This window comes from Pleurodeles waltl, chromosome 1_1 (assembly GCF_031143425.1).
Source record: "Pleurodeles waltl isolate 20211129_DDA chromosome 1_1, aPleWal1.hap1.20221129, whole genome shotgun sequence".
Taxonomy (NCBI): Eukaryota; Metazoa; Chordata; class Amphibia; order Caudata; family Salamandridae; genus Pleurodeles; species Pleurodeles waltl.
In genome coordinates this window covers 506,812,193-506,836,719 of record NC_090436.1, presented here as the reverse complement: position 1 = coordinate 506,836,719, position 24,527 = coordinate 506,812,193, and the positions used below count along the sequence as shown (strand labels likewise).

At 44.3% G+C, this 24,527-nt stretch overlaps 1 protein-coding gene across 1 annotated transcript in view; it reads right to left on the bottom strand.

Moving 5' to 3' along the window:
* ADGRV1 (adhesion G protein-coupled receptor V1) overlaps nucleotides 1-24,527 on the bottom strand; it is a 2,003,619-nt gene that overhangs the window by 476,590 nt on the left and 1,502,502 nt on the right. The window lies entirely within an intron of this gene.

The window sequence follows — 24,527 nt, the reverse complement described above, 5'->3', positions numbered from 1 at the left end:
GGGCAAGTCCTGCTGTCCGCTAAGTGGTCCCTTGACCCGCATCTAAAGCAAGCGAGCGACCTCCTGCCTCCCCCTCTATCACTCGACGCCCTGTCTGGAGTCTTGGGCGCATGTTTATGCTTGTCCTGCACATAGAACACATTTGAAGCCTGACTAGTGCTCGCCAGTTCCTTAGAAGACATCATGGAGCGTTCCACTGCCTTTGCAATGGCCATCACTTCTTTCAGTGAAGGATCCCTGCATGCAAGCAACCGTTCCTGCACTTTCTTCGAATAGCAGTAGAACACCACCTGGTCTCTGATGTACGTATCAGTCATCTCCGCAAATTCACAGTCTTGGGCCAAAACTCGTAAGCACGCAATGTACTCTTCGATAGTCTCTCCTTCCTCCTGTTTCCGCAGTGCGAATTTATGGTGCCCCACCATGATGTTACACTCCTCAGCATACTGCAGCTCAAGTCGCTTAACAGCCTCCTGGTATTCATTTAGAGGAGTAGTAGCTCCAGGAGCATTCATATAAACCGGCAGGCTATCAAAAACCTCCTGGCCTGCCTTCCCCAACAGTCCGAATAACAGCGACTTTTTCCGCTCGGGGCTATACCCCTTACCATCAATGGAGACGATATAGTTCTCAAATGCGCGCAGCCATCCCTTCCATTTCATGCACGGCTTACCAGGAGAGTCCAGGAAGAGAGGAGGCACGCAGATATGACCGGTCTGCGTCATGACGGAAAAGCGGGCTCCGCTCCCGGAGAGACCACTAGATATAGGTGCAGCAGCGACTATGGAAGTCTCCTGGGCAGCGCGGGATGATACCCCAAGATGTCGGACAGCCGAGGACCACCAGTATACGGGCCACTTCCTATACGGTGTGCACAAGTGGGCAGGAACCCCGGGGCGCAGGCCTACTTCCTGGTCCTCACGTGGCAGGGATCGTCAGATATCGGTCGCTTGGGGCTCCCCAGCATCAGCTTACCGAGAGCAGTGCACGTGGTCATCGGCGGGGAGACATCAGCGCGCCCCATTAACATCAGGAACCATCAGGCATGGAGGGCTGCACTCGTGGGCCATGTTAGAAGCTGTGACCCTCGTCGCCATTTGTAGTGGCAAGAATGAAGGATGCGAGGCAGTTGCATTGAGTTCAAACCGTTCTTTATTCTTTTCCTGCCACTAACAACAAGGCCCACGAGGAGCCGGCGAGAGCACCGCCGAGTCGCGTCTTCCCGCTTCGCTTTTCTTCTGTGTCTCCCGCCGCCCCCTGACGTCACGACTACCCTCGATGCGGATTGGCCGCGACGTCAGGAGGCTATAAACATTAAGGAAGGACAAACCCTGTCCCCGACGTCTAGTACGTCAACTCACGTACGACAAATGCAATCTGTAAATCCACTGCCAACATTTCTGGAGTCACCAAGGAACCCAACAATTCCCTGGAAACAGTGGCTTGATGCATTTGAGATGTATCTGGGGGCCAATGATGCATCACGGCTGAGACTGGAAATAAATAAATATATTATTACATTCCCTGGGGTTTGAAGGTCAGGGCATTTAAAAATACCTACCTGATTTACCAGCTGTGGCAGAGAAAGATTTAGATGAATACCAGGAAGTTGTCAAACAAATTGGAAGTGAGGTTTGATATTCAACCTAGCTTAGTGGTACTCAACCACAAGATTTTTAAAAGGGTACAAACACAAAGTAAAACGTGGATGAGTACATAAGTATTTCAAGACACATACAATGGAAGGCTACATCCTTTCTCATCAAAAGCAGGGCTAAACAACCAATGCTCCTCAGGAGAGACAAGCACAGAACATGGGGAGAACAACAAAAACCAGTACACAGAATAACAAGGAAGCCATCTAATCATGAACATTGGCTGACTGTGTAGTACTGGATGCCGTGCAGTCTCAGGCAGTATGCTGGAGCTGTCTGTAGTGAGAATGCAAAAAGGAGAATGTGGAGGACTGGGTAATGACAAAAAAATGTAAAAACCTTTAAAATGTCTGATAAGAAAGAGAATCCTCTAGGTGAAACTTGAGTACTTGAGACCTGGAAAATATGTATGAGCTCCTACGTTTTAGTTTTTGGGGAGCTAAGATGATTTCAAGGTGTGTGCTGCGCTTCACAAAATATGGCTTAAAAATAATTTTGGCAATGCAAAACAGCTCGCTATTTAAAATTGTATGGCTCATGCTACGTTGGAAAACTGTAGCTCCTATGATCTTTGATTGGACAACTCACAACAAGAGAAATCATCTGTAGCGGCCGTGATAAATCTCAAGAGGTGGCGCTTGGGGACGGACGATGAGGACGGGGGAAATAATTAAATAATAAATACATTTTAAAATTTCCCTGTACTGCCACCACTGGCTACCTCGCTGCTCTTCTCTCCTGTTGGTGTCCCAGCAGTCCCTGGGACACCAGCACAGGCTCCCCATGCAATCTTGGTGATGCACTCATGTTATAGCTAGTATGAAAGCAGCACCAAGATTAGTCTGAGTGGCTGGGTCTGCCACTCAGACAGTGCACTGGAGTCTGTGCTGTTTCTCCAAGCCGGCTGTGCAACACAGCCGGGCTGGATAAACCTAAGTGCGCATGTCAGTTTGGCCGGCACTCCACTCTTATTCCTCCCACCTCCCATTGCCCAGCCCCACCCTTCTCTGCACATGTTGGCTGAGCTAGCAGCTGAAAAATAAAACAATATTAAAATATTGTTTTATTTTTCATCTGCCGACTCAGCCAGTGCGGTGACGCTCCTTCGTGGGGCTGCCCCTGGAAATCATACCAAATGACATTCCAGAAAATGGATAAAATCACGTTCAATACAGGATTATTGAACTTCTTAAAAATCTCACTGTAACGTTTACAGGTACTTGCAATGATAGTGCTTCAAACCTCATAGATATTGTTCCCCATGTATTGCCAAGAGCAGGTGCAACAGACATGTTAAAATAAAATTATTAATAAGCCTCTCTGTATAATGTAGTTACGGTGCAGGTGAACAGTGTTCTGCCATAGTATGCAGGTAAGCAAAGTTGAGATCGTCAGAGTGCAATAATTATAATATCATATAATGTAAAATACAAATAGTATTTAGAAGTCTGATGGAGCAAGACGAAAAAGATAATCCAACAATAAAGTATGTAGATCAGAAGTCTAAACCCCAGCCTGCAGTAATCTAGTCAAGAGGCAGATGACAAAGTCCATGCGGAGTACACAAACACACAGATCACTAAAACAACAAAACAAAGTCCTAGAGATTGCTAATCATATGGCCATGCAAGCAACCGATGCAGCAACATGAACATATCCCTTCAGAAAGGTACTATAACACCAATGAACAACAAAGGACAAAATGCAGCAGCAGGCACATGAACACTGAGCGCCAAAAAATGATATCAAAAGGATACCTTTGAAGCAATGCTACGTTACCACAACATGAACCTTCAACCAACTCATTCCCCTCGCATACACATGCACACAGGGCCATACCACTGTTGAACATCACAGTAGCTACAAGTACCATCCCAAACATGGCTAAGCATCATGCTTAAAATAATATTCACTCGACATAACACACACATTGTCACAGAAGTAACTAGAAAACATGTTATTGCAAACATAATATGCAATTGGTGCATCAGCTCAGACATCCAGGGCAAAGAAAACGACACTATACAGTGCCAGAAAACATAGGCACAGAATTCCGAATGTTGGAGGCAAACCTGTAAATGGCACCTAGGGAAAAACCTACAAACATCGATCACACACATCCATACAATCTTTGTGATTGCATCAAAATAAATTCTAATATCAACTGTCACACTTACCTGCCAGTCACATTCCAGCATCTTGGATTGCACTGTACGTCTCTGTCAAATAACTTCAACCATACGCCTCAGCAAGTAGGGCACCAGGGTCCAGGAAAAGTGCTATGGTAGGAAGTTCTAGCTGCCATTGTACGCTTTAAAACACCATCACAACTCTCAGCATCTTTATTCCTATCTATGAAATCAAACATATCCATCAGGGGCTTGGAACTGAGGCCACCACATTCGAACGCATTCCAAACAACACATGACCTCAGCTTTCCGTCATGTAATGTCAGTGACCCATCAACACACACATACTCTTTTCTGACACTGGCTACCACAGGTCAAAACGTGATCACAAGGTCTTTCTAAACAAAGAATATCTCTGCTGCTATACAACACCCACCGAAAGACGAGGGAACTCAAATCCCAGTGTACCTGACATAATACCAAAACATACAACAAACCACATGTATGTACTGCAGGACGTTAAAAGGTAGAAAACAAGCTGTCTAAAATGGTGCTGTATTAGAATACAGCTGTGCCATGGACAGCTGACCGAGACAGTCTGAGAAAATAGAATACCACCAGGAGATGCATGCTTACAGCACAATGACTGTAGCAGCCAGCCCTGCAAGGCTGAAGTCAGCTATTAGCTCACGCACAAACCTCAGAGATGCAGAAGGCGACCAGAAGTCCTCAAGACAATCAAATGGCAAAAACAATTATGAAAGCATGACAAACATATGCGTTCTGCTGGAAAGTAAGAACTTAAAATATGCTCTTATTGTACTGAGAAATATAGCTACTGGAGGAGTACTGGAAGGATCTGCTGATAGAGGGTGTTTAGTGACACTGAGAAATATAACAAGATCAGTATACTGCCTTCGTCCATCATCCTGATATCATTAATGGTGGCGACCAAAATAGGTTTCATCCATCTTGGTGATTAAGTCTTTACTGGGGATACAGTCTTTGGAAATTAATTTTACAAATGTGATGTGATACTCAGGGTCTTCGACCAAAAGTTGCCAGAAATTAGCTTTACCAGGCAGGGTTCTTGGGCAGTGGGAGAGGTAGAAACGTTATCTTGTAAACTCTAAAATGAGGGTGACACCACAGAACTTAGCACCAAGGGATTGTTAAGCCTGGACCCATGTTTCGCAGCCACAGTCTTACTGTCAGCTTTACAGCCTTTACAGCCCGTCCACTTAATTGCAATCATCGGTCTGCTAAGGCACATCCAAGAGCAAGTCTGGTAAAGATAGGGCCATGCCACATTGGCAAATTATCTCTCATATGAGACTAATGTATTTTGCTTTGATTTGTAAGGTACTGAAAATCCACAGTGACAGGAAACAGCTCATTGCTGTAGCATGGTATTAGAGCTGTCTTTTGAGAAGCGCAACAATGGTTGTCCTCTGGAATACTTTACATTAAACCATGGCATTGAGAGCTGGCACAAAAGCGCTTGCTTTGAACATGACTGTGGATAAGGAGTTGTGAGGGAAAGCTCTGGAATGCATTAAGTGACACTTATTTTTTAGGTCAAGCGTAAACGTTGGACCTTGTGTATACTTTTAGGATACTTCTTATGGCTTGAATCAATTTCATTTGTTGGTTACGGTGTACTGTAAATTGCTCGCTAGTGGTCAGCTCTGCCATTTCTCCCTCTTTTTGCTGTTTCAGAGCAGTGACCAACTACTGTATTATTCCACTTTGGTTTCTTTATCTGTTGCTGTGACAGACTATTTTTGTCATTTCTTTGGTGTTCCCCTTTCACTGTGATAGCTGCCTGCCTTTTACTGCAGCATTTCGTTCCTCCCATCTCCTCCCATGTTGCTGACATTTGTTTTGGCTTTATTCCAGTGCTGTTCTTGTTTACCTCTGGCTCCTAAAATAAGCTTATTTTACACAAGAAACACCCATTCGGTTAGCTCACTGCTCACGAAAGCCACAATATGCCCTTTCTGGTAGAATGCAGCTAAACCTAGAAGCAATTATGTGAAACTTGCTTAGCCTCGCATTGCATCTCAAAGTCTCTCTTTCCAGGGGTCCTCCCTGCCAGCACTCAAGACATCACACACAGGGCATTGCTTATCTCGATTACTGCCATAAATCTCCCCAGGCTGCTGTGCTCATTGAAATGCGAGGCAAGAAGGCTTGCAGGACTTTTCATTCAGTCACAATAAAAAGAAAATACTTTTCCAGCCTTATTTTCCAATTTCTGTTCAGACGTTTACACAACTCGAGTTAGTGTAATCACCTTCTTGTCTCTTCTCAAGTGCTTGTGATTTCTGATGTCGGTAGCCACCGGTGACCACCAAAACATGGCAGGAAAAGATGAAATTATGAGACAGGGTTAACTAATTTATGTGGCAAGAAAAGTCTAGTCCTGAATTTGCAATGCCAATAGCTGTAACTCAAGAAAATGCAAGACCTGTTACACTGCAAATGCTTGTTAAAACACTCCTATTAGAAGCATTTCAATGCATAATAGCATTCCACTAAATTGATACCTTGCTAATCATAAAGAAGAAGTAAACAAAACATCTCTGTTAACAAGTAAACCTCTGGACCTGGGTATCTGCAGGCTGAATATTCAGTTATCATTACTGGGAGACTATATTTGCATTTTATCCTGGCAGGGGCACACTTCTCTCGGGATGCTTGTATCCTGACTGTGCCTTACTATGCAATAACAAGAAATGTAGAGAAGGTGTACATTTGGAATCACTGGGCTAGTTTTACAGCAATTTATGGATACAAGATCCCATGGCAGGGACTGATTTGCAAGCCAAGGGAAGAGATGTAATGCAGAGCTAAGATGCAGCAGGCCTGAAAATATGGCTATGAGGGAGCAAAACGGGGAGAGATGCACACACGGCATCCCATGTAATAATGGAAAAAACAATTATACTAGAAGAACAAGTAGCAACGGTATATTGAAAAGGATACAGAACATTGCAATATGGCTGTGTTTACAAACAAAGGAGCTGCATTTATAAAATAATTTGTGATTTTCTGGAAAATAATATTGAGGAAACAAGAACAGATGGAGGTTATTAGTAATTCAATACCAGTTTTTATGTCTACTTTGTTCAGCCACTCTTTACTTGCCCAGTGGGTCCCCTCTTTAGGACTTACCTGACCAACTCGCTGTTTTCATGTGCTCTTATTTGTAGTCTGGATTACACATCTATTCATGTATCCATTCTGTACAAAATTTACAAAACCGTACGGGTACTTCCCGGTTTAAAATTTGCATCTGGTGTAAAGCAGACCCCATAGCCACACTCACTGCAAAGGTCCATTCCAGCATTATGCCTAGCCTGTATCATGTAATTGGATAAATGTGGGTAGGAGATCTCTAAAAAAAATTACATATGTTTGTTTCGGTGGATATAGAGATCTGTAAATCCGTTTGACTAGAAGGTAACCTCTTAAGTATAAGAAGCCTGTTCTGCTCATATACTAACAAAAAGGACATACCTGGCATGCTATTTGGCCATTATCCCGTAGTTGCGCCTCGTACTGTCACTTATTGAAGCCAACAGGGGCATGCATATGTGCCTTCTTGATTATAATCCGAGGCCATAGACCCAGCATGCATTCAGCCATTCGCTAACTCTGGCAGGGGCAACATTCAAGTAAGTTATTTAGAGATTCCTGTTACTCCTCTTCATGAGTCATAGTTGACGCTGAAAATGGAAGTCATGTTTGTGAGTGAACTTTAAAACTGTTTCCCTCACCATTTTAAAGCTAGATTAATGTTGAGATTTTTTGTTTCTTTCCATGAAAATGTTTTGAAGAGACACAAACCAAGATCATGGTTTTAATGCGAAATGCCACATGCAGAAAACTTCATAAATTATGAGTGACGATTAAAGTATTACCAAGAATTTGAAAAAGCTAGCTAGAGATAAGCATTGAACTTCACAAACAAACCCTAAATGAATTCAGTGACATGCAAAATTACTTCAGTAAGGCTTCCTTTTACATATGAGTGCATTTCATTGAAAGAATAGTTTGATCCCCAAGGAGAAATAGCTCTTACTTTTGCGACCTACTTCACTGGCATCTACAGCTCGGAGGTCGAGGATGACATCAGTGTTGAAGACTGCTTCATTAAGGACCTGCAACTTCAATCTCTTAATAATCAGGGCACAGCCCTCCTTGTGGGGAGATACCAAGAGAGGAAATATCATGTGCTATTGCTAATCTCTCCTATAATAAGGCACCTGGGGAAGACGGCTTCCCAAGGGGAATTCTACAGATGGACGCAACCAGCTGTAGTTGACTCCCTATATGTTGCATTTAACGAGGCTGAAGTAAAAGGTAGCTTAGCACACTTCTCAGATATGGCACTCATTATGGGCTTCACTAAACCAGGGAAAGACCCATTACAATGTGGCAGCTAGTGTCCTATTTCCCTCCTTAATGCAGAGGTCAAGTTATTGCCAACAATGTTAGCGACTCATCTTAAATAGGTGATTACCACTTTGATTCATGATTCTCAGGTGGGATTGTGACCAGCAGAATCTCCCACAATCATCTATGCATGCTCTCCCATATCCTGTGGCTTTTGAAGGATGTGGCAAAGGTGAGGGTTGCTCTTTCCATATATGCAGAGAAGGCTTTCAACCTCAGAGAATGGCCCTATCTCTTCCAGATGCTTAGGAGGTTCGGACTTGATGGCAACTTTATTTCCAAGGTTTAATAAGTGTACGAGACACTAATTGCAGGAGCTTTCTCTCAGACTCCTTCAAAATCAGAAGAGGGACCTGCCAAGCCTGCCCCCTCTCTCCCCTGTTGTTCCTACTTGCTTTAGAGCCCCTGGCAGTTGCAGTCCGGAAGAATCCTTTAATTTAAGGTATTCTTACCTGGAAGGGTATTTCTAAAATCCTGCTGTGCGCTGATGATATCCTGCTCACCCTGGCCGATCTACCCGCATCTCTACCAGCCCTTATATCAATCATCTCTGATTTAAAGGCTACTGGATCAACTGGAGCAAGGGCGAGGCCATGCCTCTTTCTTGGACCACCACAAAAGCGGCTATAGCAGACTATGACCTCCAATTGAAGGCAAGCCACTTTGAATACCTTGGGGTGTACATTTATCATACCGCAGCCCGTGAGGCCAGATTGAGGGGATTTTAGAATCTCATAGTGCACAATTTTCACTCCTAGCCTCTCCTGCATCCATCACAAAACCATTTCCAAAGACTGCTTAATAAAGACTATTCTGAGGGACTAGACCGACCTCATTGAAAACCTGGACTTGGGCATCGGGAAGCCAGGATGAAATTCATCCTTTTCAAAATTCTCCAAGACTGATATTGGCCCCCCTTCAAACTGAAACAGGCTGGTCTACTACACCAGGAGGCCTGTTGGAGATGCACCCACAAACATTGTGACCTGCCTCATATTCTATACCTATGCCTAGAACTCGCCACATACTGGACCACCATTTAGACATCACTTAGTGAGGCCTTATAGACTCCCATTATCCTAACAGGGCCATCAGTGCTCCTCCACAACATGCCCCACCTCCCGACATGACACACCACACCGGTGGAAGATGTGTTCTATGCCACTGAAAAGTGCCACAATGACCACCGCATGACGAATGGCTAACCAAAATGTACAAAACGACTGGGTATGAATGGCTTATCTATAATGTGCAAGAAAAGGCTGACACTTTTCTCCACATTTGGGAATCCTTTTTAATTGAGGAGACTCCAAATCTTTAGACCATCAGCAAAGATACATACTGCCACTGGAGAGAGTGATAGCCCCTTGGACAGTCTACCACTTTGCCCTTCTGGGTGGTCTCTTTCTCTCTTCCCCCCCCTCCCTCCATCTCTACCCTTTCCACCCTGTTTCTCCTTTCCTATAGCTTATTGTTTACTGTTCATCTAGATAGCTGTATCTATCTGGTTTTTGTCATGGTGGCTTTTCTTTTAAAGTCGAATGTAAGGACTTGTGTTATTGCTCTTATTAGTGGGGAAGATGCTACAGTCCCTGACTAGCCGTCATGCTGTACCGTGCAGCTCCCAAAATGTTTTAAATATTTAAAGTGTCTCAATATGTTTACACTGTTTATTTGAAGCTTGTGGTAAACCAAGAATTGTGTTTTTGTTCTTACTTTTTATCGCCTCTGCAAGTCATGGACTCAGTGATTGCTATGTGCATTGGATGGTGAAGCAATAAATGATTATCAGAAAAAGAGCAGTTTGTTGCTGTTTTATGGTGGGGAGCCATGCAAAAGTTCATTCATACTCACACATGAGGTTGTTCATAAATCTAATCTTCTGTAGGAAATTTTCCATCCTAAAAACAGTCAGACATATATCCCTGTTAAATTCAGAGGTAAAACGGTAAATCCGCTTTCAGGGCGGTATAGTGATGAGAACATTCCCAAATGTTGTGTGGCTTTTGAGGGAGGGGTGCGTCACAGGTGCAAACGTACTCATGCATTTAAGTTCTCCATTCCAAATGGACAATTTGCATTTCTGAATGTGTAAATGTTTAGGCATGGATGAGTTTCTGGGAAGGTGCGACTGCTGCATCTTTCCAGGAGTAATATATGAACTCTATGTGCATTCCAAGAAATTCTAAAATTATTTCCAAAGGTATGAGTAACTCCAGACGCAATTACAGACACGTCTCTTGAAGGATGACACATATGTCGACTAGACTAGTGAATCCCGGGACAAGGCTGCAGAAAATCAATATTTACTTAACAAAGCATCAACCTATCTGGACACGAGACCTCTTCATCACGACCATGTTTAATGCACCCTTGTCCACGCAATATCACTTCTGCTAACCCTGGCGTTTTGGTGACCTGTGATACACACCACTGGCCATTACCTCAAGGCTTATCTCTTCTCCACCGGAACGGCGGGAAGCGATCACACGAGGCACTTCGTGGCGATCTGAAGTGGTTTCTGTATAGCAAAAGACGGTCTTCTAATTTAAATTAGAAGACATTAACGTAGTGTGTTAGAACAGGTTTGGTCGGATGCGATGGTTGACGAGACCGATTACTGGAAGACAAGGCAAAGACAGAGATGCAGATGTACAGAAGTCCTATGGTTTGTGGCACCAGTTTGGTGCTTATTGGCAACAAATCATAAATTGGCCTCGATTATAATCGAACAAGCATCGGGCTTCTGAAATGTAATTATGGATGAGAGAGCTCTCTGCCGCTCCTGCTAGCGGGGGCCTGTCCACGTGCGAGAGCAGAATGATCATATAGGTTTGTAAGAAATGAAGAGAATCCTGGGACAGACAGAGCTGCAGTCCAGCCCTTCCTCGGGCAAAAATGACAGGTAAAATATGGGCTATACTGCTAATACTTCACTCTGCTCCTGCGTTCCGCAGAGTGCATCGAGCTTGTCAGTGTCATGTCTGCTGCTGTTCTGCATCCTCATTTTACCCGTTTTAAGGGCAGAACATTAGGTTTTTAATATTTAACCATCGAGGCTACACAGACGTTTCCGGCTTTATTTGTATACCGTGGGGGCTTCACGTCAGACTGTAAGCAGCAAAAACATTGGCTGTGGCATGTACCTTTCTGTGAATCACTCTTTTGTTCATGGACGGATTTAGCTTGGCTGGCCTTGGATCCCCTTGTGTGACCTTCTGGCCCCTCCGCACAACATCAATATTACCTTTACGGCGATCGCGACTTTCCTTCAGTACATGCTGACACACGTTTTAAAACATTTTAACATAATAGATGAAGTTCGAAACTTGTTTGATTTACAAAGTGCCCTATACTGAAAGGATTTAAAGCGCTAGGATAGTCATATATAACACAGAGACATAGTGCAGGCTGTGGTTAACACACAGAACTCAAACATAGGACAAAACTTAGAAGGGCTTACTGCGGAGCTCACATGACACCAAGTGGTGCAACACATTGTAAAATGGCAAAATGGAACATCTTTGAGGCTGTGAAAGTTGCTACGAGCACTGAGACAAAACACCTTGCACCGAGTAGCCGGAATCCTCGACAATACATGCAGAATGACCACAGAACACTGCACAGGAAAAAATATGCAAAGTGAGTCGGCATCTTTTGGAAAGCCTAAGGAGGAGATCAGAGAAATAACATACTCTTGAGGCTCCTGGAACAAAATGCACCCTCCTTTGAGCATACAACTCGCAGGTTTTATGGAATACCACCTCCTGTTAAATTACTTGCAGTGCTGCATCTGGCAGCATATGACTCCTGCAGCACAGCATTTGTGCCGAAGCAGCTGAGGTGTCTTAAAGGACACCACATACATTCCTGCCATGTGTGTTGGGAGCAGTCCTGTCGATCACACCACAGCACATCTTGTCCTTCAAAGCAGGACACAATCAGCGAAACACTGAGACAGACTTCTGCGCTATTACTCACTGTCTACGTGCATGCATGTCAAGCCGGTTCCACGTGGCATCAAGGCATTTACTTACTGGAACAGCAAACGCACTGAATAATCGTACAGGCAGTCGGCGAAGCCATACTGTTTCATTACTGTAGTACCCAAGAACCTAAGCACAATGCAACTCAAAGTTAATCACGTTTTGAGATGGAGGTACGTTTCCCGTGGTTTACCATCCCCTAAACCACTCCAGTTCTCCCACTTTCTACACAATTTTTCAAACCCTAGCAGGTTGCAACAGGCTTGCTAAATGGGTAATAATGATTGAGGTTTTTTTTTTTAATAAGAGGGTGAGAGCAATTTAAACAATGAGTATGGTGAGGGAATGTCCTGAACATGGGTGTGGGGTTATCTAACATTTGTAGGCAAAGGCATGGCAGAATGTTCGATCTATTTATTAATAAAGTTGGAACTTAAACACAGCAATCCTTCTTCAGTGCAACATCTCATTCCTGGAGCTGAGATGGCACTGTGTGCCAGGTCCTCTTATAAGAACATGGGTGGAATGCTGTACCACTAGATCAGTACCATGTTCAAGTTGATATGGATGTTCCTAGCATACGACGTTTCTCATAGGCACCTATTGTGAACACTACCCTATCCACAGATGGTAATGTTGATGATTAATTGTCATTCCTAGATGGTTAGCTATCAGTTGAAAAATTCACATGAAGTATATCCTTAAAGTAGCGTAATGAAACTTAAGGCCCCCTTTGCAAGGTACATGGAGGCTTCCCCCTCCCGACTGAGTCAGATACTCTCAGGCCAGGGCACTGTCCTGAGAGGCCCCCTGGAGCTCAGGCCCCCCGCTCTGCGAGGGCTGAGGGGGGCTATGTTACACCACTGGTTCCTTACCTATTTTTAAGAAGACCATCATCGCCCTTAGTTTCTCCTTCACAGTGCTTGAGAGGGAAGAAGCTCTGAGTTTGCCAGACTCACCTTCATATTCAACAGAGACTCCCTTGTAGTGATGTCTGGGACAATCCAATGTCTGTGGCTTTAGAAATTGGAGGCAGCCACTCCTTGGACAACTGTTGACGTGCAAGTAGCCCATCAAGTAAGTTTCTAGAGAGTTCTAACCTCCAAGGTAGAAATAGCCACCTACCTTTTGGAAAACACCAAATAAAGACGGCACAATGCTTAGACAACTTGCAAATCCCACAGTGCTATTGTGGCTCTCAATACCGGATCCCAACACTGGGAAAGTGACACCGATTGACATGTTCACTCATTATGCACACTTTCCAAAAAACCTTTCTGAATTCACATTAGCTGTTTACTTGAAGTGTCCTTTGAATACACCAGCACCAGGTAGGGCACTACTGAGACAAGCCCTAGCCCAGATGCCAGCAAGAGTTAACAGATATCGCCTCTTACTTTCCTGTCACTGACAGGGGCCGCTACCCCCTGGTAATCACTAAAGAACACTGAATCTGTTTGGTGACGCATTGATAATAATAATAAAGAGTACATGTTTTATATAGGATTTGCTTCCACAAAATTCCATGGTTTTGCAATGTTGTAAGTAACGCATTGTAATTAGTACACTTAATGCTGTCGATGACGTCTACACACTTGACAACGGTAGAAAGATCTAGGTACAAAAGGTGGCACAGAGGTGGTGTGAAAAGACAACCTAATCCGTCATGGGGGAGGAGGTTGGCCCGAAGGGTGGAGTGGAGTCAGGTTATCTGATTCAAGGGAATGTTTTCGAAGTAACAGAGCCCTTCGATTAAATGTAGTCAGTGTTGCTACAATGCCAGACTGTGTTTGTATCCAAACACTGCAGGCTTTCACCTCTCCACCTCGGGCAATGAGGGACTAAACAAACACACCGACATTGGTGTTTTGCTTGATAAAAAGCGAAGCTTTTCTGCTGATCATGGAATGTTTAATTAACCAAGCTGTTATAAATCTGCATATTATTTTCAGTTTCATTTCCACTTGGTTTCCTAGCCAGCAAGTATTAACTTGCATTTCGTCCCTTTGAACTAGACACAATGAAAACATCCAGCCACTGTTATCTCAAGCTATTATCACATAACAACCGTGCCGTAGGTCGCAGTCTTTTACGGATGCCAGATGGGCCCACGGAAAACTGATTGCTCCAGGCCAAGTAGAAATACACAACAGTGTTTAAGACCTTCACGTCATACTCTTAATAGTGCATACATTTAGTGGTAACATGGCCCTGCTCCCATTCGATATGGAGAAGGGTTTAGACACCGTGTATTGGCCATTCCTTTTCCAAGCTCCAGCTAAAATGAATATTGGCCACGTACCTCTGCTTTGTTGAGACTCTCTATTCAGGGGCGTAGTTTGGTCAATAAGATTGGGGGGTGTGAGCTTCAGATTTTCCAACAAGCAGGCTGGGATATAAAATACATTCTGTGAGAAGCAAGGTGCCTGAGAGGGGCCTAAGGGGCAGTGGTAGGGAGAGGAATGTGGATTGGCAGAAGTATTAATAGAGAAAACACAAACATTTGTTATATAACAAACATTTCTGAGGACTTTCAAAACAGAGAGGGAGTGTGTGTGTGTGTGCTTTTTTGTCTGTTTGTATGTACAAATTCCTGGTGAAATCTAACAGACATCTCACCATACCCGACTGAGAGCATCTGTACCCAACAATTTATCAGAAAATACATTTATTAGGGGAGGTACAACACCCCAACCACACCTCCTGAAGCTACGCCCCGCCTCTCTTCATCCCCTTGGGCACAGGTAATTCAATGGTACAGGTTTGACACCCAATTCCCATGGAGAGGTGCACACGACAGGGGTACCCCCCCTTCTATGTGCCATCATAAAAGAATCTCTCACAGAGTCGGTTTGCAATGATGCCCAGGGCACGGGGCTCAGATGGACAGGTGGCATGAGAATAGAATCCCGATGTACCTGTTATATGTCCAGCACACAGACACCTTGGTCCCAAGACTAACAGAAATCCTTGGGATTTATGAGGATGCCTACTTTCTAGGGGTGAACTTGGGAAATCCATCTATATCCACATCACCAGGGAGGCTCCATCCTGATTAGCAGCTACTAACATACAAGTGGCAAGAGAACACTCCACATAACTGGGAATGGAGATCACAAGACTGTAGTGCAGATGCTAGAAGCTGAATATTTCCCATTTCTAATGATGTAGCAGAAATGTTATTGCTACCTTTGATGTCACAGTAATCATCTATACATGACAATATTTCCATTTTGTTACTTGAAGTCCTATTGAAAAACTGTGAAGTGCTGCAATTAATACCTGTATTAGGGTGCATTCACTGGAGAATAGAGATTTTGAGTGATGTGGTATAGCTCTCAAACTTCATGTATAAGCAATTAATTTGAGTCCATGTGATTTCAAATGTTACACGGAAATGTCAAAAATGCAGTCCTGCATTATAACTAATGGAATGTATTAACAGAGTTATTTTGTTTTAAATCCGCTGTAGCATGAACACTGACAAAGCTTATAAATGATGAATTTATGATTTGAATGTTATATGTGCCTCGCTTAATATACATTAATGTGCCATTTTAATTCACTTTAGTTAGCATACGTGAGGCCTGCAAGGCCCTGTTTTCTAAAATATGTAGAAAATGTTTAATCATTCTTGCTAGCATGTCATTCTTTTCAGGCTTTGTTCCCATGAAATGCTACCTTGGAAAAAGAAGTCCTATTGTTTTACACATTGTGAGCCTGAGATAGTAACCTTGAATCCTGAATATTGAGGAACTGTGGAAATGGATTATATGCAATTGTTTTAACCCATACAGATGAGCTAAGATGGATGCCTTTTCCATGATGGATTTGGGAATGTCACTATGTTGCAGTTCCATTGTGCGTGATGTACGTTAATTGGACAGAGGAGTCTTTTGATTTATGTCACACGGCTGATGGACAAATCATCAATCATTGTGGACTTTAATTCACAGTTCCCCAGTTGCATTAGTAGCATACTGCTTGCCACTCTTGCCCTAACATTGTTTTCTGGACTCTGAGAGGTATAGACCTCTCTAACTTCAACTCGCTTTTCCAATGCTTGGTTGAGACTTGGTATTTTTCCCCTGACCCCAGAAGAAGACTCTTGACAGAGCTTCTGAAATGCTGACCCCGCTTCCCATTTTACTTGCTTTTTGCCAACCTTGGTAAGTAACATTTTGCCACAGATGTCATTTTTCCAAATTCTTTTTGTCCCCTTTTTCCTTTTTGCTTTTTGACCTCGTGTATTTTAGCCCAGCATATGATACCTTGAACTTGCCAATTTGTAGGGTTTTCCCTTTGTCCAGGCTAGCTAAATTTAGATGACTTTTAAATTGTCTTCATGCTTAAAGAACTGGACAACGCTTGTTCATCAAGCAACAATTAATTCTATTGTTTTGCATTGCTGTATTTGAGTGTTTAGTCCTTTTGATGTTAGTTCGCCTAAACCTTTTCCAGATGCCTTGGTCAACCCATGGTGATTCTGTATCTTTATAGCTTTGTCTTGAGCAATGTCTGCATACATTTGAGTCTTAATCTGTAATAAAACCATTGACTTTATTTCAGACTGGAGTTTTCTTTAAATGGCCAAATGGGTCATACTGTCTTTATAAATTGTGTTGTTTGAGCAGTTATGACTTATTTTACCCCACCTTCATGCTGGGTGAAAAGACCCATTGACCTTGTTTAAAGCATAACCGAGAAATCTTTTAGATGTAGCAAATTTGAAATGTGATATCATGGCCTCAACCTCATTACCTCTCTCAGTCATGAGGCATTGATTCAGAATGATATCCCTGCCCGATTCCTTCATACCCCTAAGAACTACCAATACGTGTCCCCTCAAAGTTTTTTCAAAGAGTTACAATCCATGATTTCAAACTTTCTATGGGCAGGCCAGATCCCTTGTATTTCTCAGTGAAATGTCATCAGCCCCAATATGAAGCAGGATTAGGCTGGGTAGAGGTCAAACTTTTTTAATGGGCAACACAACCAGTCCCCATCAGTGACTGGCTATTCATGGACAACCTGCAAAACAGACTGGAACCTGAGAGGACTAATAAACATGGATGTCTCAACATGCTGCTCAGCAAGATGGTGCCACACAGCCTCCCTCTGGTTACTAGACTGCCATTGTTATGTTGGCACAAAGCATTGAGATTCGATATGTGCCACGGACCCACCCCCCATCCTGATTTTACCCTCCCCAACTTTGGCATAGTGAACGGCTCCCCCTCGTGTCATGACTTTCCAAATATACACAATGGGACACAATTGGTAAATATTCCCTGGGAGACATATAGTCGCCCTACCATATTAGATCATGTGAAGACCTCAATTAATCAATCAGGATTTGTGAAGCCCAGCTAATCACTCAACAAAGTATCCAAGCGCTTGCAGGCCCCAGAGAAAGCAGTGAAAATGAGGGACAAGCAAGGAGAAGGCACACAAATAACATGAGGACAAAACAAGAATAAAGCAGTGAACACAAGAGAAAAGTAAGAAGAAGGCACACTAAAAAAGGGGGGGAAAGCAAGGAGAAAGCAGTGAAAACTAAGGAAAAGCAAGGAGAAGGCACGCAAAAACGGGGGAAAAAGGAAAGAGAAGGCAGTGAAAAAGAGGGAAAAGCAAGAAGTGTACACACAAAAAAGGGGGTAAAAGCAAGGAGAGAGCAGTAAAAATGAGGGAAAATCAAGGCGAGGCACACAAAAAATGGGGAAAAAGCAGGAAGTAGACAGGAGCAACAGCAATGCAGCAGTACAGAGAGAGCTGGGCCTAGGACCTGCTCCTGGGACCCCATGGCAAATTTCACTCCATAAACGTCGGTTTTTCGTCTGCCTTCAACTACAACACACCCTTACATATCACGCAGACAGCTTAGAGAAGGTGCAGGAGTTTAACCCGCTTCAGACAAATCTAGTGATTGACAGACAGGAAAAAAAAAGCAATATGTAGACTGCACTGCTCACTGGCGACAAAGCCACAGAACCCTTGGCAAATTGTAGGCAGACATGACAGTTTGATTTGGGTGGGTTTAAGGAAAATGAATAGGTCGAGGCCAAGATGGCACTGTGGACCCAAGCTATATCCTTCTGCCTGCATTTTGTACAATTTAAAAAACTCCATTACACACCAGATAGGCATTGGTGCATGGGGAGAATACAAGATCCCAATGGCATAAGATGTCAGTTCTCGGTGGGCAACCTTCTTCACACGATTTAGACCTGCTATATCTTTGGCCAGATAGCGGAACAAAATAAGTTCAGTCCTATGGAGTATCACTGGGCGAGAAATAATGCTAGATCCCAAGATGATTTTGCTGGAATATTGGCTAAACAGAGCAGTCCGCACCACATGTGTTCCTTTCTCATGATTGGCTTATTGGTTGCAAGAGGGACGTGGCACAACCAGGGACATGGCACTACCAGGGAGGTGCAGAAGAACCCCCACTAGGTGAGTGGACCATCAGTATGTGCAAAGGCATAATAACTATCATATAGGTAACGTGGTGCACTGGAAATACATGAGAAAATATGGAGTCAACGGTGGGACTATTCACACATGATGGTGATACTTTGTGATTATGTCATACAATATTATGCTATTCCCCCTTGCACGGTCGTTTTTCAACAGGACTAGGAGATTATGGTGTCACAAGTATCATGCAATGTATTTGCTATTTGGTGTGCAACCTGTTTTCATTTCTAATTATAATTGTATATAAAGATTATTTAAAAAACGACTGCTCAACACCTGAAACAGTAATTGATGCAGATTTCTGCTCTGTTGTAGGAGTAATGGAGCACCTTTGTGAAGGGAGGTCTCTAACATGTACCTCATATGTGCTCAACTACAATAGGTGTGCATCCCATGGTTTCTCCAGAGTGGCAAAGTGGGAAAACTCCTTTTGTGGCCGTCACTCACAAGGCAGGCTAGACAGCATAATTCCCTGCTCCAAAACCTTGCTTGGTACTGCCCACGCCAGTCAGCCCACACCATTGGATGTGTTGCCTCTGCACGCAAAATACACTGCTAGGGTTATTTGCACTTTCTACCAATCTGTAAATGTGTGAAAGTACCTGTCATCTTAGATCAAGGCACTGCTGCATGTCTCGCACTATGCGTGTATGACTGACCATTAGTTACTCTATTTGAAGAGACACTTTTTAGGGTTGCAGGCCATTGAAATGAGGATATGTCTCTAATGGTACATCAAACTAATCAGGTGGCAAAGAAGGTAGAAAGCGTGATCTATACAGAAGTAGCAAAGTGAGTCATCAAGCTGATTTTAGCCTTGTCAGAGACCCTGTAAGAGAGAAGAATACGGGAAGAGCAAGCCAGAATAGGGTTTCCATACTGATTTCCACATGTTAACACCCCCTTTTTTATTTGGAGATTTCAGCTGCATTAAACAGATTAAGGGGGTCATTCCGACCCTGGCGGTCCCGGGGACCGCGGAAGCACCGCCATCAGGCTGGCGGTGCTTCCTGGGGCATTACCGCCGCAGTCAGAAAAGGGCAACCGGCGGTTTCCCGCCGGTTTACCCCTGGCCCAGGGAATCCTCCATGGCGGCGCTGCTTGCAGCGCCGCCATGGGGATTCCGACCCCCTTCCCGCCATCCTGTTCCTGCCAGTTTTTACCGCCAGGAACAGGATGGTGGGAACGGGTGTCGTGGGGCCCCTGGGGGCCCCTGCACTGCCCATGCCACTGGCATGGGCAGTGCAGGGGCCCCCTAACAGGGCCCCATAATGATTTTCAGTGTCTGCTTTGCAGACACTAAAAATCGCGACGGGTGCCACTGCACCCCTCGCACCCCTACAACTCCGCCGGCTCCATTCGGAGCCGGCTTCATTGTTGAGGGGGGTTTCCCGCTGGGCCGGCGGGCGGCCTTCTGGCGGTCGCCCGCCGGCCCAGCTGGAAAGCCAGAATGGCCGCCGCGGTCTTTTGACCGCGGTGCGGCCATTCGGCGGTGACCGCATGGTGGGCGCGCGACCGCTGCCCGCCGCGGTCAGAATGACCGCCTAAGTCTTCGGGAGAGATACTTAGGAGCCAAGATGCCATCACTGAACTCGCAATCCAAGTTAGAAAAATAATCATGTTTATTATTTGTTCAGAATAACGTTAGATATTGGCAAAATCGACTCTATAGGATAGGATTGGGAAAGTATAATTGCAAAAATGTAGGATACTTTTGAGAATTTGATTGGGTCACTGTCAAAAGAAGGGTAGTTGGAAGCACGTAGAGTGGACGTGGTAAGAAAACCGGCTGGGAGGTGGTTGAAGGAATGCTAACTGTCAGAGAGTTGTCAAAAGGATCACAAATACAATGAATATTTGAAGAGGCCTTGTCCTGGGGCTCATCCTAAGGGCAAGAGGTGTGTAGTTCTGGCAGGTGTGAAGAAGGGCCTGAAACAGCACATAAAGGGGGTGATTCTCACCCTGGCAGATGGCGGAGGCCGCCTGCCAGAGTTCCCCCCTCCAAAATACCGCTCCGCAGTCGAAAGACCGATGAGGGTATTTTGGGATTTGCACTGGGCTGGCGGGCGACCGCCAAAAGGCCGCCCGCCAGCCCAGTGCAAATCATCCTTCCCACGTGGACGCCGGCTCAGAATTGAGCCGGCGGAGTGGGAAGGTGCGACGGGTGCAGTGGCACCCGTCGCGTATTTCAGTGTCTGCAAGGCAGACACTGAAATACTAAGTGGGGCCCTCTTACGGGGGCCCCTGCAGTGCCCATGCCATTGGCATGGGCACTGCAGGGGCCCCCAGGGGCCTCACGACACCCCATACCGCCATCCTGTTCCTGGCGGGCGAACCGCCAGGAACAGGATGGCGGTATGGGCTGTCAGAATCCCCCATGGCGGCGCAGCAAGCTGCGCCGCCATGGGGGATTCCCAGGGCAGCGGAAAACCGTCGGGAGACCGCCGGTTTTCCCTTTCTGGCCGCGGCTGAACCGCCGCGGTCAGAATACCCTGTGGAGCACCGCCAGCCTGTTGGCGGTGCTCCCTCCAACCCTGGCCCCGGCGGTCAGAATGACCCCCAAAGTCTCCTGCGGGCACTATGACAGAGCGAAGAATGACAGAGAAATTTCAGTGGCGAGTGTGATTTTTTTTAACTGTGATTTCTACCGTGAGCATAACAAGCAGTGAGTAACGTGTGTACAGAAGAAAGGTTACCCTGTGAAATTGTAAAAGTTGCTGGGGTTCGATAAGCTTTTTATGAAAATGCCTGGGACCCAACATAGGAAAGTGACCTTCCGCCATTTCCAAGCAGATGTGCGAGTGAGGGCACACAAAGCCCTTTCCAAGCTGTTGTGAGGCTGGGCCTGGCACATAAGCCAGGTGTAAGTGTGCTCGTGCAAGACATGCTGACCACGCATGGATGTTACACAGAATGAGATAAGAGGGTGCTGAGCTTTTAATCTGATGAGAGGGAATGATCGTGTGATTTGTGTTAAATCCATGTTGGTTAAACATGAGTGGGAAAAGAGTTCAGGACAAAACAGAGAAAAGGCAGGACGAAGAGCGTCTGCACAACGAGTGAGTGAGAATGTTGGCACTATTTCAGCAAGTTAGGCACTGACAGAGTTCCACCCAGAAAGAGTAGATGCTGGTGGGAGTGTAATTGGTGGGTAAGTTGTATGATGTCGGAGGCATGTAGGTGATGTGGGTGTAATGTGTGGGTTGTATGTTGTGGGGCAGCATGTAGATAGGAGTTAGAGGGCAGGTGTGGGACCGTATGGGATGTTAGACAAGATGTAAGATGGTGGTGTAGGTAGTATATTGTGATGTAGGCGTGGGTGATGGTATCGATGTAGGCTCGATGTCCAGTCACTAAGCCCGTTCCCAGATTCTCACCTTCCTAAATACAGGATACTTGCAGCATGCTTACACTGTATGGCATGATCCACAGCTATCAATACACTTTGACAAATGAAGGACACGTGATGGAACAGTTTTCCCTCAATAAGTAGAAATTGCACTACTTGTGCACAAATATTAAATACATTGTACTCATTTGGGCACAATCTATTGTGACTCCAGTTTCTACCACTGAAACTTTACGGGTCATAAAACAAACGCTGAAGTCAATTACATGTATGCATCCCTTTTAGAAGCAAAGCATCACAAAAGCCACACATCAGCATGTCAATATTTATGAGCTTGCACGTTTTGCTGAGCCCTGTGTTGCTGTAGTTGGTTCAGCTCTTGTCAAACACAGACAATAGATTCACATCAAACTCCTTCAGTCAAAGATCTGATCCCTTATCTCTGTTGCGCTCATGTAAATGTCTTGCACATGTTAATAAGCAAGCTCTTTAACCCAAACCCACATCTATAGTCTGACTCCGGTTCTTCTAAAATATCTAATCCAAGATTAGTCTGTACCCTTGTTCACAGACCTCTTGCTGGCAAAGACAAGGAAAATTAATGAGTAATATTGAGGTTATAAAGGGGGTTAAACAGCAATCCAGTAATTCTGGCCAAAGTATACAGGCCCTTTCCACGTACACAAATATACTTCAGATTAAACACACTGGCTTCAAAGGTCCAAGAACCTCTCGAGTTGAACTCAGTGACTCCTAGCCAGTCCACTCTGTTTGACATCCATGTCCTTGACATTTGAAGTTCACTGGACTATAGCCACAGAGTTGAAAACAAACATTACAGCTCATCCTTTGCTGGGGAAAACAACATTCTTCGCCCAGAATCCTGTTTTATGTGCCAAACGCTTTCCATTTATATCTCCTCAGAAACCTCTATTTTTAAACCACCTTTCTCTATTATTTGGTGAAAATTTGACTTAGCAGTTGCACGTGGCCTCTACTGGACATAGTTAGCAGCCTTTGGATTTTTAGATATATCGTGAGCATATCACGAAATTCGAAGCGAAATTTTACGGTTGACTAAAATTGCATCTTTGAACATACTGGAGTGTAAAGGTGCTGGTTTGTTTCAGTTTCATTTTTTAATCAAAATAATGGTCTTTGCATTGTTCTATTGAATACATAGTTCAATGTTTACATAACTATATGCAATAACTGCATCCAATTGACAGGTTTCAGCAACACAGAGCCCACTTGGCTTCAAGTGGTCAGAATATGAAAATTATGTTAAATCATACAAGGATCTCGCTACTAGACTGAAACTCAGTTTTGTATGTAAGTTAGTTCAGTGACAAGTGTTGCCCCTTGTATGAAATTCCTCTTTAAGAATTTTAGATAGACTACACAATTTATAAGGCCAGTCAATAGCACAAAATTAGTTTATCAACTGTGAGAACTCATTAGTATTGGTGAGCCACAATACCAAATGTAATGTCCTGTTGTTTGGCGGGTATTGTAGTATGAATGACAATTGTTTCTGCACCGACATATACCAAGTATAATCCCTAAAATATTCAACCCCGAATAACTATGGAAAACAGGTCCAATGGTTGGAATTTGGCTCATGAACTGCTCTCTGTGGTGGTAACGCTCACTGAAACTTTTGCAAAGACACCAAAAAGTTCACTATCCCTTAATACAGGCGTTAGAAGATTAAATTATGTACTTCTCTGGGTGGATGTAATTCTGTGTCTCTCCTCTGCTTTTGAGGAAGCACAGAGACACAGTTACTCTTGAGAGTTATAGAAGTACGGAAAAGATTAAAGGGAGGGAACACTAGTGTCTGCAGCCATCACTAATAATGATGAGTCAGTCATGTCATTGTTTTGTGACAACTAGACGAGGGCTCAGAAGTATTGTCAATCCTGTCAATCCTTAAGGTGGCTGGGAACCACCATCAAGAGTAAGAAGCCAGTTAGCATAGCATACAGGGCTTCAGAAATGATTTTGAAGGAGGATTATTAATTTGCCTTTTATACATTCATGGTGCAATTACCAACTAAAAGCCCCACTGCACTGCGCATTGTGGGCGGTAAAACATTAAAAGGTGAATGCTTCTTTCCCACAATGTATTTTTCTTCAAGGGCCCGATTAAAAGTTGCAGAGTTCATGCAATTTCCTGGGCCAGAAACACTGATTGCACCCCTGCAGCATGGACTAAACCGCCGTCATTTAGAATAACCATTCGGTTTTTGGATTGACAGGTCATTTTTAGGTTGAGCCTAAGCAGCGCCCAAGTGCTGTCTCTAAACATGTTGTACTCTACATTTGTGGCTTGCAACACGCTCATCTCACTACCATCACTTTCATTCGTTCCTTGGCTTGCCTTTCAAAATTCCCTTGATTTCTTAGGTAAAAGATATTGCAATATTCGCTGCACTCAGAAACTCGATCCATAATGCTTTGCAGG